The sequence below is a fragment of the Anser anser genome (genome assembly GCF_964211835.1).
Source record: "Anser anser genome assembly, chromosome: 1".
Taxonomy (NCBI): domain Eukaryota; kingdom Metazoa; phylum Chordata; class Aves; order Anseriformes; family Anatidae; genus Anser; species Anser anser.
In genome coordinates, this window is record NC_139720.1 from 162,986,754 (window position 1) to 163,001,856 (window position 15,103).

Sequence of the window (15,103 nt, forward strand, 5' to 3'; positions counted from 1 at the left end):
CTACACCAAAGATGGACAGCAAACACTCCGTTGCCCCAGGGGTGACAGGCACCATTGTTTGTTTGTTGGCTGGTTGGTTTGTTTTCTCTTTGCTCAGGGCTATCTCCCTTTATTTTTGACTCAGAGAGAACTAGTTATAACAGTTCAAAAATGAGTAATGAGGTGAGCTTACAATTAAGCAGTGTAAATGATCAGGGGGACATTTCTTGAGCTCATTCCTTCATGCCTTTTTGTTGTTTTTTTTTTTGGTGGTAGTATAAACTTATGTTTTCTGCATGGGCACATGCACCTATGGTTGTACAGTTAAGACTTTATGGTTAGAGGAGTGTGAAAGTCTTTCATTGTGTGCACCTAATATATTGTCTGGTGTGATTGTATATGTCTAACTGTAGAGATCTTTTCTCCTTCCCTTTTTTGTCTGATGCTTCACCCATCTCTGGTATTATGTTAACCTTGAAATGTTCCTGTATAGTTATTGGTAAATAATCATTCAGAGAAATATGAACAAAGTCTTTCTTTAAATACTACAGGACTGTACTTCTGATCTCAAAAATTTGTTTCTGATTAATAATTTGCAAAATATAGTCATTTAAAAAATTACTTTTATGGAGATTTTGATACATTAGGCTCTGAGATGTATGAGGCAAGCTTTCCTTAAAATATTTGAGTTATGTGTAAAACCTTCTTTTAGTCCTTCTCTATTTGGAAAGAATATTAAATTTACTTTGCTTCGAGTGTAAATACTGATGATCTGGATTCAGTCCTTCATTATGAACTGGGGTTAAAGCAGAGATATATAAAATATACATCCTTTCCTCTGAATGAATTAGAAACTCAGAGCTTTTAGTGCGTTTGCATGGCAAGGGTTTTTTTTTGGGGGGGGGGGGAGGGGGGGGGGCTGCAGGGATGGCCTCTGTGAGAAGAGTCTGGAAGCTGCCCCATGTTAGAGAACAGCCAGTTCTTGCTGACTCCAAAAGAGGCCTGCCACTGGCCAAAGCTGAACCAATGAGTGACACTGGTTGTGCCCCTGTGAGAGCAATTTTAAGAAAGGGGAAAAAAACTGCTGCACAACAGCAGCTGGGAGAGAGAGGGGTGAGAACCAGCCCTGCAGACACCAAGGTCAGTGCAGAAGGAGAGGGAGAGGTGCTCCAGGTGCCAGAGCAGAAGTTCCACTGCCGCCTGTGGGGAGGATAATGGTGAAGCAGGCTGTCCCCCTGCAGCCCATGGAGTACCACGGTGGTGCAGGGTTCAACACTGCAGCCCATGGAGGAGCCCCCGGTGGAGCAGGTGGATGTGGCCTGGAGGAGGCTGCGGCCCATGGAGAGCCTCCACAGGAGCAGGCCCCGGGCCGGAGCTGCAGCCCGTGGAGAGGAGCCCACGCAGGAGCAGGGGGCCTGGGGGGAGCTGCTGCCCATGGGGGACCCATGTTGTTGTTTCTCATTGCTCAAGCTTGTACCTTTATAGATATTACTTTATTAGCTTTATAGGTAATAAATGTTATTAACCTCCTTATGCCGAGTCTCTTTTGCCCGTGATGATAATTGTTGAATGACCCTGTCCTTATCTCAGCCCTTGAGTCCTTGAGTCCTTTTCATCATGTTTCCTCCTTTTTCCCTTTGAGGAGGGGGAGTGAGAGAACTGTTCTGTGGCATTTCAGGAGGCATATAATATAAAGTTATAAATGTGTACAGTTACAAAAAGGTTAAATATGTCATCAATTTTACAACTGATGACAGACCAGTAGGAAATATATGTGTGTGTATATATATATATATACACATACATATATATATATTCACAGAACACTTTCATTTATTTTGGCTCAGTACTGCCTTGGAAATTCCTAGGGGTCCAATTGTTCATGTGATTTTTTTCTACACTACAAGACATGCAACGTGTCATCATTTTCCTGCTATTAATATTCTACTCTGACACACTTAAACACTGTTCTCCACTACTTTGGATCTTCTGAATGGGAAAAACCTAACAAACTGCACCTGAGTGGCACTGTGTGGACTTCTGAAGAAACCAAAGGCTGAATACCTGGTAATATTAACATGACTGCTTCAGGGGTGGTTAACTCTAATTAGTATATAAATTGACCCATAAAAATTTGCTTCAAGTTCATGGATCAGTCTCTGAACATTCAACAGTAGAGCATTAAAGCTACCCAGATTTTCCATTAACTGCTTATAGACCATGACTCTGTGACTGCTGCCCAGCTGCCCAACCCTACCTATTTCCCCAGTGTTGTTTGTTATCCCTGGTAGTTAAGCACCACACAGACACTTGAAGACTCCCCACACTGCGTCAGGGACAGGAGAAGAGGAAAGGAAGAGGAAGAGCAAGAAAATTTGTCATTCAAGATAAAAATTGTTTAATATGTGAGGAAGTGGAAGAAAAGAGAAAGAAAACAAAACAAAGCAGGTGTTGCAAATACAATTAATTAACATCTCCCACAGGCAGACCAATGACCATCCAGTACCTGAACAAAAGTTGTCTAACTTCCCTAAACACACTCTTTTACTTTTTTGTTACTGAGCATGATGTTATATGCCATGCGGTATGTCTTTGGTTAGTTCAGGTCATCTGCTCAGCCATGTCCCCATCCAACCTCTTACGCGCTCCCAATCCATACTGGGGGAGAAGAATGAAAAACAAAGAGGGCCTTGTGCTATGCAAACACTATACAACCATAGCTGAAACAATAGTGTGTTATCAATGTGGTTTCAGTCACAAATCTAAAACACAACACCATAGAAGCTGCTATGAAAAAAATTCATTCCACCCCAGACAGAATCAGTATACCCTATCTCTCCTATGATGAATGATGCCAGATAAAAGCATAGAAAGCAAAGATAAGACTTGCATTCAACATAGCATTATGATCCAAGTAGGTACACCTCATAAGCACAAAATGATTCAGAATATGAATTGGTTGTTTCGGTTGAACTTAGAGACTGACCACAGTCCTGTTCTCACTTAAACAGTGCTTGGATGGAACTGACTCCATTCTGCCCCCTCTCGTACACCCTTCTGTCCATATAGTCATCCTTCTGTCCATCCACCCACCCACTAGTCTGGCTGCCATGGAGTCCCAGGTTCACCAGAACTGCCACCATGAATGTAAGGCCACTGTCAATGGGGCAGCCATCACTGAGCTGCACGCAGCCTATGTCTGCCTTTTCATGGCATTGCATTTCAAGCGGGATGATGTGGCAGTGCCCCACCTCAGATGCTTCTTCCAGGAGAGGGTGTGTGAGGAGCAGGAGTGGGCTGAGGAGTGCCTTGCTTCCAGAACCAGCACAGCAGCCACATGCTGTTGCTCAATGTCAAGAAGCCAGAGTGTGACACCTGGGGCTCAGCCTTGGAGGCAGTGGAGGCAGTACTGCAGCTGCAGAGGTCAGTGAACCAGGCTGCTGCAGCTGAACCGCCTGGCCACACTGAGAAGGGGGGCCCCCACCTCTGTGACTTTCTTGAGTCACACTACATGGATGAGCAGGTGAATACTATCAAGCACCTCAGGGACCTGCGCTGTCTGGCTCTGGGGGCTGGGTACAGGGGGAGGGTCTGGCTTGTGTGGACAGGTACCTGTTCGACCACGTCAGCCTTAGGCAGCTAAAGCAGCTTAGTGTCCTACCCCCCCCCCCCCCCCCCCAACCCTGCAACCCCCCTGCCCCTGCTTAACATGTTTGCCTGCATGAATCCAGTATTTTATTTTATTTTTTAATTTTGCAGATTTTTAAACTTTTTACTTAGGCAGATAATGATAGGATGAGGTGGAATAGTCTTAAACTAAAAGAGGGGAGATTCAGATTAGAGGTTAGGAGGAAATTCTTCACTCAGAGGGTGATGAGGCACTGGAGCACCTTGCCCAGAGGTGGTGCCCCATCCCTGGAGCTGTTCAAGACCAGGTTGGATGAGGCCCTGGGCAACCTGATCTAGTGGGTGGCATCCCTGCCTCTGGCAGGGGGGGTGGAACTAAATGATCTTTGAAGTCCCTTCCAACCCAAGCCATTCTGTGATTCTATGATATCTCAGTCAGCAATTTTGTGATCAGAAGGTTTTAAATAGTAGTTACACATTGCGAGAAATAAAGTTGTGTTTTTGCAGTGGAAAATTCCACTAGCCTTGCATATTCAGAAGTGATTGTGTAGGCACAACAGTGGCATAATAGTGGGGAGTTTGTTAAGCAGATAAGGGGAAGGTGCCTCTGCCCCAAAATAAGGAGAGCTAAGAAAAACAAGACAAGCAGTGCAAACTCAGTAAAAACAAAAAATCACAGGCCCTCCAGTCACGAAAGAAGAAGGGAAAAAAAAAGGAAAAGAAGAAATTAACGGTTGGTCAAATAAAATTGTACGTATGTGGTACAGCAATAAGCATGGAGTAGCTTGTGAACCTGTAGTACTCAGCCAATGAGGAAACAAGAGGAATCAAGCGTTGGGTAATAGGGAATATAAGGTTATGATATACTTTTGCTGTGTGCTCCTGCTTGCAGGATGCCCACCATTGCAATCATGAATAAAAATGCTACTTCAATGCAGATTGTTTCTCACGTACATTTAATTTAAATGCTTTCAGTTTTGTACCTTCAGATTACAAACTGTCAGTGAAGTCCTGATTGACAAGTTTTCATCAAAATAAAATACTTCTTTACATTCAAAACAATATCATCAATGATAAAAAAAAGGCATAAAAAATTTTAAATTTTGTTTGGACAAGTAACATATAGACAATATTCAGGTAATATATTTTATTTCCCAATTTGAAGTATTATTATAGTATTATTAAAGTATTATTATATGATATTCTGATATCATTGAAATAAAGTTAAACTGTTTAACTCATGTCAATGCTAACTAGTGTATATAACATTTTTTTCTACTACATATTTTAATTTGTAGCTTAACTAGATGAAAAAGAAGCAAAACATTTACGGTCATTACAATGCTTGTTTTTAAGTTAAGCTAAATTGCTTACACATCATACACATTTCCTGGAAAAAAAATGCATAAAGTATAGTTAATATAAGCATAAGAAGCATCTTAACATATTAATTCTGGATGATTTGTTTTAAAACAGACTTTTATTCTGCTCTGGTGAGGCTGCACCAAGTACTGTGTTCAGTTTTGGGCCCCTCAGAACAAGAAGGACATTGAGGCCTTGGAATGTGTCCAGAGAAGTGCTATGAAGCTGGTGAAGGGTCTGGGACACAAGTCCTTTGAGGAGCAGCTGAGAGAACTGGGGTTGTTTAGTCTGGAGAAGGAGATGCTCTGGGGAGACTTTACTGCTCATTACAACAACCTGAAAGGAAGTTGAGGGGAGCTGGGGATCGGCCTCTTCTCACAGATAACTAGTGATAGGACTAGAGGGAATAGCCTCAAGTTACACCAGGGGAGGTTCAGGTTGGAATTTAGGAGACATTTCTTCTCAGAAAGAGTAGTCAGGCACTGGAATGGGTTCCCCAGGGAAGTGGTGGCATCATCATCCTTTGGGGGTGTTTAAGAAAAGGTTGGACATGATGCTTAGGGACATGGTTTAGTGGGTGACATTGGTAGTAAGGGGATGGTTGGACCAGATGATCTTGGAGGTCTTTTCCAACCCTAGTGATTCTATGATGATTCTGTGATTCTATAAAATATTCAGATTATTCTAGTAATTAGATTAATAAATAATTTAAAAATCACCTTTTCCATTGCATGGAGAAAATGAAGAACCAAAACATTAATCTGATTATACAAAATTCTGTAGAAATGCTTGCTATTTCTCTTACTGTAGACTTCATATTTTTAATGATGAAGTTTCCCTTTACCCAAGCCTTTCTCTATACTTTTTGTATACTGAGACAGAAGTGATTCATCATTGATAAAGGAAATAAGCAGACAGTAAAGCGAATGTCTCTACATGGCCTGTACCCCTACTTTGGATGCTGTGGGGGAGTCCCCACAGTAAGCCATATTTGCTAGCTTGCAGAAGAAGGAAAGTAAGCTTAATGGACTTATGTGAAAAGAATCCATGTGTCTGTGAAAATACCACGTACCAGATGGCCCTGTAGGAAAGTACACAGTATCCTGTGGATCCAGAGCAAGAGCTGATTTTTCCCACCACCATTACCTGATTGTTACTATCCTGTGAAGCAAAGGGAGAATCAAGGGCATAATGGTAGCATTCAAAATTTCATTTCTGCGCTGCCCTGGTACCAGGGCAAAGTCATAGCCTTAACAATGGAAGCATATCCTTACAATGCAAGTTCACATAGTTCAGACATCTGTAATGAGAAATGACAAGAAAACCTTTGAAAAAGGTTTAGTGTAGTATAAAATACATAGTGCTATACACTCAGACGTTCTCTGCCAGAGCTAGGAATGCAGATAAGCTTACTTGGTTTGTTGGTTTGTAGGTTTGTTTTCCCTGGATAAAACATTAAAATGATGATATCAGTAAACTGAAAAATCGAAAAGAAATTTAGAACAGGTATAAATATTTCTTAATATCTACTGTAATGTACAATATGTTTTACTAGGTAAGTATTACATTAAACTGAAACAGTTAAACAAATCTCCAGATTGATAAATTAAAAGTGAAAATAGTTATAAGTGTAGTAATGGAAGTATTGCTAGCAGATTTGAAGCTGAATAATAATAGCAATAAAGAAGATGGAACAAAACACACACAAATGAGTTTGAGGCCTTTAGCAAATGTATATGAAATATTGGAAATTTTACTGTGGAATACAATCAGTGATAGAAATAAAAAAACAATATTTAACTCTATTATTTCCTTTTATACTATAAAGTATTAAAATCACCATTGATAAATTAACCTATGGCCCTGTCCTGGTTTCAGCTGGGATAGAGTTAATTTTCTTCCTAGTATCTGGTATGGTGCTGCGTTTTGGATTTAGGGTGAGAATAATGCTGATAACATACTAATGTTTCAGTTGTTGCAGAGCAGTGCTTTCACTAAGTCAAAGACTTCAGTTTCTCATACCATCCTGCCAGTGAGGAGGCACGGGGTGCACAAGGAGCTGGGAGGGGTCACAGCTGACCCAAACTGGCCAAAGGGATATCCTATACCATATGATGTCATGCTGAACAATAAAACTGGAGGGAGTTGGCCTGAGGGGCTTCAATTGTTTGTGGTCTGCCTGGGCATCAATTAATGGGTCAGGAGCACTTGCATTGTGTATCACTTGTTTTCTATATTACAGAATCACAGAATCACAGAATGGTTGAGGTAGGAAGGGACCTCTGGAGATCATGTCATCCAACCCACCTGCCAAGCAGTGTCACCTAGAGCATGTTGCATAGGATCGCATCCAGGCGAGTTTTGAATATCTCCAGATAAGGAGACTCCACAATCTCTCTGGGCAACTTGTTTCAGTGCTCTGTCACCCTCACAGTAAAGAAATACCTTCTCATATTCAGCCGGAACTTCCTGTGCTTCAGTTTGTGCCTATTGCTTCTCATCCTGTCACTGGACACAGCTGAAAAGAGACTGGCCCCATCCTCTTGACACCCTCCCTTCAGATATTTATACACATTGGTAAGATCCCCCCTCAGTCTTCTCTTCTCCGAGCTAAACAGGCTCAGCTCTCTCAGCCTCTACTCATACAACAGATGCTCCAGTCCCCTCAGCATCCTAGTAGCTCTCTGCTGGACTTGCTCCAGTGGCTGCATGTCCCTCTTATACTGGGGAACCCAGAACTGGACACAATACTCCAGGTGTGGCCTCACCAGGCCTAAGTAGAGGGGGAGGATCACGTCCTGTGACCTGCTGGCAACACTCTTCTGAATGCAGCCCAGGATACTGTTGGCCTTCTTGGCCGCAAAGGCACATTGGTAATGGTTAGTCTGCTGTCCACCAGGACTCCCAGGTCCTTCTCCAGCAACAATGTTTTCCAGCAGGTCAATCCCAGCCCGTACTGGTGGATGTGGTTATTCCTTCCTAGGTGAAGGACCCTGCACTTGCCCTTATTGACATTCATGAGATTCCTCTCTGACCAACTTCCCAGCCTGTCTCTGAATGGCAGAACAGCCCTCTGGGGTATCAGGCATTCCTCCCAGTTTTGTGTCATCCATAAATTTGTTGAGGGTGCACTCTATTTCGTCATCCAGGTCACTGATGAATAAGTTGAACAAGACTGGACTCAGTACATACCCCTGGGGGACACTGCTAGCTACAGGCCTCCAATTAGACTCTGAGCTGCTGAGCACAACCCTCTGAGTTCTGCCATGCAGCCAATTCTCAGCCAACCTCACTGTCCACTCTTCTAGACCACACTTCCTGAGCTTGCCTGTGAGGATGTTATGGGAGATGGTGTCAAAAACCTTGCTGAAGTCAAGGTAGACAACATCCACTGCTCTTCCCTCATCTACCCAGCTAGTCATCCCATCACAGAAGGCTATCAGATTGGTTAAGCATGACTTCCCCTTTGTGAATCCATGCTGACTATTCCTGATCACCTTCTTATCCTCCACATGCTTGGAGGTGACCTCCAGGATAAGCTCTTCTATCACCTTTCCGGGGATGGAGGTGAGGCTGACTGGCCTGTAGTTTCCTGGGTTCTCTTTCTTGACCTTTTTGAAGACTGGTGTCACATTGGCTTTCTTGCATTCAAGCAAGGAAGGCATTCAGTAACTCTGCCTTCTCTGTATCCTTCATCACCAGGGCACCCACACCATTCAGCAGCACGCCTACATTTTCCCTAGTCTTCCTCTTGCTACTGATGTATTTGAAGAAGCCCTTCTGGATGTCAAGGACAACAATTCTTCCCTGAATTACCCTGAATGGTAGGATCTTTTTATTATTTTCACTTGGTAACTGTTAGAATGGGTTAATGTCCAAGGGGGATTTCTAAGTGTGGAAATAATATAAGTAGTGGAGATAAGATAAATTCAATACTATATTTTAAATTTCTGTCTTCCAGTAAGGTCTTACGTATTTTACTCACTACCTAGCTACATATGTTTTCTCCTATGTAAAATGTCTATATATTTTACTCTGTTTTAAACATTATAGTTAAACACATGAAATAACAACAGCAACAGCAAAACATTTTGATTGTTTTTGAAATTGTATCTAAAAATTATTACAGTGTTCTTAGTAAAATGTATATCATTTAACTTAACTTCCCAAAAGTATTATGTAGTACATATAGTTTTATGAATCTCATTGTAATAACATCTCTATTCTGTGAATATTTGCTGCCATCTGCAGAAAAAATATAAGAAATGTTTTTTTCTATAAATAAAATGTTGAACATTTATCACATCCCAACCTCACCCCTGCCCAAGAAAATTTGCTTATTGTGACTAAATAAGTCTTAACTAAGAGATTCAAATAAATGGCTTCAACTATCAGCTAGAATAAAATCCTGGGAAATCTAATAAGCAGTTAATATGCTTTTTTTGGGGGGGAAGGTAGGGGGATTTTTCGAGTAATGATTTAATACATTCTTAAAGATATTTATTCAATTGTTAGCAACAGTTGTTTTTAATTGATGTTTCAAATAAAATTTTATAATATGAAGGTTAGAGTTTTCTGTTACAGGAACAAGTGCACTCTGAAGTTGGAACTTTGAATTTGGCTGGACTAAAATTCTTAACCCTCCAGCTAGTAAATTTTAGTAATATGTCTTTGTCACAGTTTGTCATTGAAAAAGACCAGTCTCACAATCATTGTGGACAAGGACTATTGATTTTTTTGTCATCTATACCTCTGAGCTTGAGAGAGCTGATCTCAGCTAATCTGTTCATATCCTATTTCTAATTCATGTGATTAGTTGTCTTGCCCCTTGTCCCTAACTCTATCTGATGAAAAAAATATTTTTAATAGAATACCTACCGATTTTCTATTGTATAAAATGAGAGAGGGAATTTTACAGGATTCAGCTGATGCTACTTTAATCAAGCAGTAGAATTTCCTACAGACCGGGTCATATTGTAAGGGGGCTGATTTGAAACAATACTGAGCACAGTATATATAGACAATTATTGTGGAGACACATAAATATAAGTAAATCATTGACTGTAGCATCAGTGTAGTTCCATTAAAACATTTTTTACATATTATGCAAAAAAAAAAAGCTCAGAAATTTGCAGAAGTATGATACAACCCAGCATAAATAGGATTAGGAAAGACTACTTCATAATAATTTTGGTCCCATTTATTTTTGTAAATGCCTACCAACACTTCCAATTTAGTCAAAAAAAAAAAAAGCCAAAGAACATGAAGCAAATATTTAATGAAATCACGTATGTAACAAACTTCTACTTATTTACTGCCATTCTTACAAAAGCTAATATTTTATTTCATATTTTCTTCAATATAATTTTCACATAATGCGTAGTCTACTTCAATTTCAGTAATAATCACTCTTTACAAAGACAACTTTTAGGTTATATTTGAATGAAATTCTACATTTTATACACATTCTATTCTGTACTTGGCACAATCATAAAATAACTCTTTTCAAGCAATACAATAAATCATGTAGGACACATTTGTTCTGTATGTTACTTTATTTATTTATTTATTTTTCTTTTATTTTCCAGTGGCAGAAGGAATCAAAGAATCGCAGAATCATGGAATGGTTCTACTCTCTCACTGTCCCTGCCATGGGACACCTTCCACTAAACCAGATTGCTCAAAGCACTATCCAACCTGTCCTTGAACACTTCCCTGAATGGGGCATCCACCAATTCTCTGGGCCACTTGTTCCAGTGCCTCACCACTCCCACAGTAAAGAAATCATTCCTAATATCTAAACTAAATCTACCCTCTTTTAGTTTAAAGCCACTACCCCTTGTCCTATCACTCCACTCCCTGACAAAGAGTCCCTGTAGGGCCCCTTTCCTGTAGGCCCACTTTAGGTACTGGAAGGCCAATCTATGTTAACCCCACAGCCCTGTCTTCTCTAGGCTGAACAACTCCAACCTTCTCAGCCTATCTTTGTAGGAGAGGGTCTCAAACCCCCTGATCATCTTTGTGGCCCTCATTTGGGCCTGCTAAGGTCTATCTCTTTCTTATGCTGTGGGCCCCAGAGCTGAACACAGTACTCCAGGTGGAGTCTCACAAGAGCAGAGTAGAGGGAGACAATCATCACCCTCAACCTGCTGATTATGCTTCTTTTGATGCAGCCCTCAATGCAGTTGGCTTTCTGGCCTACAAGCACATATTGTCACCTCATATTCAGTATTTTGTCCACCAATACCCCCATGTCCTTCTCTGTAGGGCTGCTGTTAATCCATTCATCATACAGCCTGTATTCATGTTTGGGATTGCCTCCAAGCCAGGTGCTGCACCTTTTACTTGGGTTTGTTGAACTTCATAAAGTTTACATGGGCCCAGCTCTCAAGCCTGTCAATGTCCCTCTGGATGGCAACTCTTCCCTCCAGCATGCAGATTGCAACACACAGCTTGGTGTCATTGGCAAACATGCTGATGTTGCACTCAATCCCACTGTCTACATCACCACCAAAATGTTAAATAATTCTGGTCTCAATACAGATCCCTGAGGGACACCACTCGTTGGTCTCCACCTAGACATCGAGCTGCTGACTGCAACACCTTGAGTGCAACCATCCAGCCAATTCCACAGAGCCATTCATCAAATACATGTCTCTCCATTTTAGAGACAAGAAAGTTGTGCAGGACAGTATCAAACATTTTGCACAGGTCCAGGTGGATGATGTCAGTTACTCTGGGGATGTAGTGTTTTATTTAAATGGAAGCAAGGTTGTGGGTTGTGTGGTTCTCTCCCCCCCCCCCCTTTTTTTTCCTTTTTCTTTCAGTGTGCAGGTTTCTATGTACTTATGTTGAAATAATGACATTTGTGATGATTATGATATGTTTTTCATTTTCAAAGGGACAAATAACTTTTCCTTCTATTAAAACAGTTAAATGAAACTGCAATTAATTCCATACATAGTATTATTTGAAGATTCTTAATATAATCAGTTTTGTGGTTTGTAAGCTTGCAAAAATGAATTTTATGCGGTAACAATTGCAATATTCAGCAATAGAGTAAGAACTGAATTCAAAGCAGAAATGGACATAATTAGTCTTCTGTAGATTTCTGATGTTTTATTATACAGATATTTAAATCCATGTTTTCTACTCAGTACCTGTTATAATTGGGCTATTATGTGTCTTGTGTTTGTATCGTTTTCAGTCTTTCCTATATGCTTAGAAAGCAATTTCTAAGATTTGATGAAATAAGTTCTTTTTATGATTGCATAAAATGTAATAATATACTTTTGGAAAATATTGTTACAGCCTGCCATTTTATGGTATTTTCTGCTTACTGTTACAAGCCTTTAGAGGAACTATAAATACTCCTCAGTTAATAAAAGTCTAAAGTATGATAACACCTGTATATTTGATTCGTAATCACCAGTGATAGGACCCACGGGAACAGTGTTAAACTGAGGCAGGGGAAGTTTAAGCTGGACATTAGGAAGAGGTTCTTCACTGAGGGGGTGGTCGCACACTGGAACAGGCTCCCCAGAGAAGTAGTCACTGCACCAAGCCTGTCTGAATTTAAGAAGCGTTTGAACTGTGCACTTAGTCACATGGTCTAAACTTTTGGGTAGACCTGTGCGGTGCCAGGAGTTGGACTTGATGATCCTTATGTGTCCTTTCCAACTTGGGATATTTTATGATTCTATGATTCTTTAGGAACTGAACTGCAAATTCTGAGATTTTTTCATTTGAAAGATGCATCTTGAGCAAAAGTTCATGTGAAATTCAGGCTATGCTAAGGACTAACATAAGGCCAATTCATCCAGTAGTTAACCTTGTGCCTTCATCTATGGCTGGCAGATTAAGGTTGGTAATATTGCCAATATCAGTAATCTGCTTGTTTGCTATTATTTCCTTTAAAATTATTATTATTATTTATTTATGTATTTATTAGGTTGAGAGCCTGTTGTGCTAGGTAGCTTAGCAATGTAACAGAATTTTTTGTCTAGTCCTGAAGAATTTACAATCAAATTTGAGTCTTAGTAAGTAAAAATGGCAAATAATAGGAGTAGGAATCATTTTATTAGGTAAAGTCAGCTGCTCTACAGCTGTGTATTCTGAATCATTTCTGTAAAATAAGTAAAAACTTTTCACAAAATCATTATAGAATAAAATAATTTACTGACTGCTGCTGAGCCACTGATTACAGCGTAAGAAAGTGATTACAAAGTAAGAAAGTGTGAATGTGAGGGAAAGTTTTGAAGTAGAAACTAATAAATAGATTCATATATATATTTTATTTTTTTTTCCTGTAAAAGAGGATGTTTAGAAAAGAAGCAAATAAATGCCCTTTGCTCCTATTTTCTTTTTCCTTCTTTCTTTCTCTTTTTCTTTCTCTTTCTTTCTTCCTTTCTTTCTTTCTTTCTTTCTTTCTTTCTTTCTTTCTTTCTTTCTTTCTTTCTTTCTTTCTTTCTTTCTTTTCTTTCTAGACCTTTATTTAACAAGTTGCTATATGATTATGATGCCAAGGACCATTCATTCACCGATCAAGAATTTGTTTCCTCGTGTTCAGAAGCTGAAGAAGGCTTAAGATTGAACTACATTTAGAGACAGGTTTTCCCCAATGTGTAAAAGAATATATATAAATATATTGGGAGACTTGTTAAGTCTGGGATAGTATCTAGAACATTTCTAATGACAGGGACACTTGTACAGAACAGCAACAAGAAAATTGATTCAAAAAATTTATCAGCAATATTATCATATAAATGATTTAAGGATTAAATGATTAGGAAAAAAAATAAGATATATTAGACACAAAAAATGTCAGGAGGAGACAAAAAGTGTATTTAAAATGTAATATATATATATTTCACAGAATCACAGAATCACAGAATCGTCTAGGTTGGAAGAGACCTCCGAGATCATCTAGTCCAACCTCTGCCCTAACACTAACAAGTCCTCCACTAAACCATATCACTAAGGGCTACATCTAAACGTCTCTTAAAGACCTCCAGGGATGGCGACTCAACCACCTCCCTGGGCAGTCCATTCCAATGCCTAACAACCCTTTCAGTAAAGAAGTTCTTCCTAACATCCAACCTAAATTTAATCTAATTTTAGATTTAGATTAGATTTAATCTAATCTAACCTAAATTAAATCATCCAATTTAATTAGATGTGATTAGGAAATATTGCATAGATTCTATAGATCTGTATAGTAGCATAGCTAATGTGATGCCTGATTTGGCATTGTTTCCCTCTGCATTTTCCAAATGCCTTAAGGAGGGGGAAAAAAAAAAAAGACTTTTCTTACTAATTAGGAGGGGAGGGTTATGCCCTCAGCTAAACACTTGTTGCTCACTTGTAGCTAGTGGTTACTACAAAGGGACCCTGCAAGTGTCACTGGTGCTGATGGGCTCTGCAGCTCCCCCCCACCCCACCCCCACCCCACCCCAGCACTGCTATTGCAGTGACCCCAAGCCAGCACTGTTAATAGCAAGAATGAACGACCTAGGAAAGAGCAGGAAGATTTAGAAGCCTCACCAGCACTTTCCCTCTTTGCTTAGGAGTTGCATTTGAGCTGAAGCACTCCCACCTATTCTCTGCCTGAGTTATGAATGACCAACAAACACACCTACAACAGAAAGCGGCTCAGTGGAGGTGGGCAAGAAGCATGTGCCTCTGAAGCTCTGGGATTAAGCATGGTGGGACTGGCCACAGTTGTTGCAAAGAAACTGACTTTATTTCAACCCAAAGGGGACCAGAGGATGGCCTTTGTTTTAACTAAACAGCTATCACCAGTTGAATAGATCAACTGGTGACTTAAATGTTTCTCTGAGTTCATTAAAAGAGAGCGAATGTTTCCCTGGTTTAGTCAGACCAGCATGTGGTGGTTGTGGTTGTGAATATGTTGTTCAGCCCAACAGAGACTAAAACCCTAAACACTTAGGAAATTAATTTTGAAAAGATCAATGGGCTTGAGCTGGCTTCAACCCACATATTCCTTTCTGGCGACTGGAGACACCCAAAATCATGATAGTGACCAGTAATGAGAATCACAATTGCTATATTGTGCTGGTACAGTTGTGCTGGTACAGTTATTTATTTCTGTATCACTTTTCTAAATCAAAACCTA